General features: G+C 44.2%; 1 protein-coding gene across 1 annotated transcript in view; it reads left to right on the forward strand.

The window, feature by feature from the left end:
* The window catches only part of LOC115201562 (zinc finger matrin-type protein 4), a 113,108-nt gene that overhangs the window by 44,242 nt on the left and 63,829 nt on the right, over nt 1-5,037 (forward strand). The gene's annotated exons all lie outside the window — the stretch shown is intronic.

The following is a 5,037-nucleotide window of genomic DNA, read 5'->3' on the forward strand; positions in this document are numbered from 1 at the left end:
CCATCCTCAGTCCTCTACTGTTTTTAATGTACGTCTGTGATATTTATTACCCAAGAGAGGGACAAGTGGCCCAGTTCAGAGACAATCTCTGTTATCGGGCCTCCTCTAAAAACTTTGCCCGTGCTGGAAAAAAGCTACAGAAGAGCATAACAGAGATTGAGAACTGGGCCAATCTGTGGTGGGTCAAGATCAACCCCCCGAAGACCCAGTGCAAGGAAAGGAAGAACCTGAACCACCTGAGGGTACTCTACAGAAGAAAAGGAGGTGCCTCCCCAGGAATAGCCATGAGACTGTACCAGTGTACAGCTAATTGAATATGCTACGCCAGCCTGGTGTACCGTGGTGCGGTCTAATGTCAGAAAACATTCAAAACCATCAAGATGTCATACAGACTCCCACGTACACAAAAACACACTAGGCACTGCAATTGAAGCTGCCATATTAACAAATGACAGTTTTACTACACTTTTCTTTCCAGAGCTCAATGGAACACAAACAACATCAACAATAACTACAACCATTAATACTCTTTTCAAAAATCAAAAACCACCACTTCCTTCCCAATATCCTAAAGAACAAGTTTACATCCCCTACTTTCTATTTTTAATAAAGTTATTTACCCCTTCCCCCAACCCAATTCCCCTTACCCTGAACCAGGTTCATATCCTCTACCCAACCCTTCCCTTTAAAACTAAACCCTTACCCTGAACCAGGTTCATATCCTCTACCCAACCCTTCCCTTTAAAACTAAACCCTTACCCTGAACCAGGTTCATATCCTCTACTCAACCCTTCCCTTTAAAACTAAACCCTTACCCTGAACCAGGTTCATATCCTCTACCCAACCCTTCCCTTTAAACCTAAACCCTTACCCTGAACCAGGTTCATGTCCTCTACCCAACCCTTCCCTTTAAAACTAAACCCTTACCCTAAACCAGGTTCATATCCTTTACCCAACCCTTCCCTTTAAACCCTTACCCTAAACCAGGTTCATATCCTCTACTCAACCCTTCCCTTTAAAACTAAACCCTTACCCTGAACCAGGTTCATATCCTCTACCCAACCCTTCCCTTTAAAACTAAACCCTTACCCTGAACCAGGTTCATATCCTCTACTCAACCCTTCCCTTTAAAACTAAACCTTTACCCTGAACCAGGTTCATATCCTCTATCCAACCCTTCCCTTTAAACCTTTACCCTGAACCAGGTTCATATCCTCTACCCAACCCTTCCCTTTAAACCTTTACCCTGAACCAGGTTCATATCCTCTACCCAACCCTTCCCTTTAAACCTAAACCCTTACCCTGAACCAGGTTCATATCCTCTACCCAACCCTTCCCTTTAAACCTTTACCCTGAACCAGGTTCATATCCTCTACCCAACCCTTCCCTTTAAACCTAAACCCTTACCATGAACCAGGTTCATATCCTCTACTCAACCCTTCCCTTTAAAACTAAACCCTTACCCTGAACCAGGTTCATATCCTCTACCCAACCCTTCCCTTTAAACCTAAACCCTTACCCTGAACCAGGTACATATCCTCTACTCAACCCTTCCCTTTAAACCTTTACCCTGAACCAGGTTCATATCCTCTACTCAACCCTTCCCTTTAAAACTAAACCCTTACCCTGAACCAGGTTCATATCCTCTACCCAACCCTTACCTTTAAACCTTTACCCTGAACCAGGTCCATGTCCTCTATCCAACCCTTCCCTTTAAACCTAAACCCTTACCCTGAACCAGGTTCATGTCCTCTACACAACTCTTCCCTTTAAAACTAAACCCTTTATTATATATATTTTTTTACTTTACTTCTTCTTATTTTAAATCCATTCAAGTTTGTTTGAATCAAATCAAGTTGATGAAGAGAAAAGGAGAACTCCACTACCCCCCCCCCCCTTGTACCTTACCTGACCTTCACCAGACCAGTACATGGAGAAGAGGGATAGAAGAGACCATGAAGCCCTGAGATGTCCCTACCAGTCCCAAGGTTCATCACCATCGCTATGGTTATAGAAACGAGCAGAAGCTCTGAGCTGTCCGTTCAGTCCCCAGTCCTACTTACAGGTTATGGAACATTTGCTCTTTTAGTATTTGTCCAATAGGTTTTCTCAAGGAGAAAGATAATTAAACAACAACACTACAGTATTCCTGCCATAGTATACACTTTAGTATTTCTTCATGTGGGAGAGGAGAAACGATAGACGAGAGGGAGATGAGAGAAGGAAAGAGAGAAATAAACATGTTTAATTAGAAGTCTATTGTTGGGGATAGGGTGAGGCTACACACACACACACACACACACACACACACATATATACACACATGTGTATATATATACACACATACACACACACACACACACACACACACACACACACACACATATATATATATATACACACACACACATATACAGACATCACACTGTTTGTCTGTGCATAGACACACACACACACTCACACACACACACACTCCACAAATAGGTCACATGTAAATGAGTCTCACCAGATGTTTGTCTGACAGGGAGCGAGAGAGAAACAAGAAAAAGACAGGAAAAGTGATTGATAGAGTGAGGGACAGGCACAGGAACCAAAGATTGACGTTGGCTACGTGACAGAGAGAACGAGAGAGAAAAAGGGGAGTGAGAGATTTCAGTAAAACCAGTCCTAGTGTCAGTCAAGACATTCCTCCAGGAAAACAATAAGGAGCTGTCAGTTATTCAGATGTCACAAAAATGACATGCACACACATGCGCACACACACACATGCACACGCGCACACGCACACACACACACACACACACACACACACACACACACACACACACACACACCTCATTGTCAAAAACCTTTCCTAACAAGACTTCAATCCCATATGGACCACAGCAGGGAGGGACGGCTCTCCATTCTCTCTCGTGTTTATTTTGCTTTTCCGCTTCTCCAAAGTACAGCATTTCTCTGCTTAGACAGGAAGGATCTGAGACCACTCCTGCTTAGACAGGAAGGATCTGAGACTCCTGCTTAGACAGGAAGGATCTGAGACTCCTGCTTAGACAGGAAGGATCTGAGACTCCTGCTTAGACAGGAAGGATCTGAGACTCCTGCTTAGACAGGAAGGATCTGAGACTCCTGCTTAGACAGGAAGGATCTGAGACTCCTGCTTAGACAGGAAGGATCTGAGACCACTCCTGCTTAGACAGGAAGGATCTGAGACTCCTGCTTAGACAGGAAGGATCTGAGACTCCTGCTTAGACAGGAAGGATCTGAGACCACTCCTGCTTAGACAGGAAGGATCTGAGACTCCTGCTTAGACAGGAAGGATCTGAGACCACTCCTGCTTAGACAGGAAGGATCTGAGACCACTCCTGCTGGATTTCATCTGTTCCAAATAATGAATGACACTCCCGCCTTCTACAGCAGAGTTTATATTGTATATCAGGTGTGTTTGTGCCTGTGTGTGTGTGTGTGTGTGTGTGTGTGTGTGTGTGTGTGTGTGTGTGTGTGTGTGTGTGTGTGTGTGTGTGTGTGTGTGTGTGTGTGTGTGTGTGTGTAGTTTATCCGGTTGAACTCATTAAATTCTAACATCAGCTTTTGTATTCCTTTATTGGGATCCCCTTTAGCTGTTACAGTCGTAAATAAACAAATAACAAATAGATGAACAATAAACACATTCACAGTTGTCTTCCAACTTTAGTTTAATGCTTATTTTATTTTCACTCTGAACTATTCTGTTTCTAGAATGTCACATATCATTGACAGTAACTCTGTATGGGTTTTCTCTAAGCCACAGGAGGCTGGGACTGTCATGTAGAGGAGCGGGAATGGATCAAATGAGAGAGGGAAGCTAAAAGAGAGGAGAAACCCCTGAAGAGGGGATACTTTTAGAGAGGAGCGGAAGCAGGAATAAAGAGGGGAGGGATAGCAGAAAGCCCGGCGGAAGAGAGAAGAGGAGCTGAAAGAGCTATCCTCATCCACACACACACACACACACACACACACACACACACACACACACACACACAACAAATACACACATACACACCCACACCCACACACACATAACAAATAAACACACACACACACACACATTTTTTTACATTTGTATTTTTTATTTTTTACATTTCACACACACACACACACACACACACACACACACTGAACCGAACCATCCTCATGAGGACTAGAGCTCCCGTGATAAACCCAGAAATAAAGAACGTCTGTTTTGTTTTGATACTGTTTGTGAAGGATTTGAAGGACACCAACACACACATTCCAGTCATTATGCACAAACTAATACTCAAAGGTACCGTAGTTGTCACTCTGTAGGAAACATACAGGGAAGGAAGACCAAAGGAAACAATCACAGAGAGACAGGAAAGGAGGAAGATTAAGACAGGTATAGGGACAGAGTGATAGAGGCAAAATGAGAGAGAATGGGACAGAGAGATAGAGGGAGAATGAGAGAGAAAGGGACAGAGAGATAGAGGGAGAATGAGAGAGAAAGGGACAGAGAGATAGCTGACAGCTGATATCTCAAAGTGCTATACAGAAACCCAACCTAAAACCCCAAAGCAATGCAATGCAGGTGTAGAAGCACGGTGGCTAGGAAAAACTCCCTAGAAAGGCCAGAACCTAGGAAGAAACCTAGAGAGAAACCAGGCTATGAGGGGTGGCCAGTCCTCTTCTGGCTGTGCCGGGTGGAGATTATAATAGAACATGGCCAAGATGTTCAAATGTTCATAGATGACCAGCAGGGTCAAATAATAATAATCACAGTGGTTGTCGAGGGTGCAACCTCAGGAGTAAATGTCAATTGGCTTTTCATAGCCGATCATTCAGAGTATCTCTACCTCTCCTGCTGTCTCTAGAGAGTTGAAAACAGCAGGTCTGGGACAGGTAGCATGTCCGGTGAATAGGTCAGGGTTCCATAGCCGCAAGCAGAACAGTTGAAACTGGAGCAGCAGCACGGCCAGGTGGACTGGGGACAGCAAGGAGTCATCAGGCCAGGTAGTCCTGAGGCATGGTCCTACGGCTCAG

The sequence above is a fragment of the Salmo trutta genome, chromosome 10, assembly GCF_901001165.1.
Source record: "Salmo trutta chromosome 10, fSalTru1.1, whole genome shotgun sequence".
Taxonomy (NCBI): Eukaryota; Metazoa; Chordata; class Actinopteri; order Salmoniformes; family Salmonidae; genus Salmo; species Salmo trutta.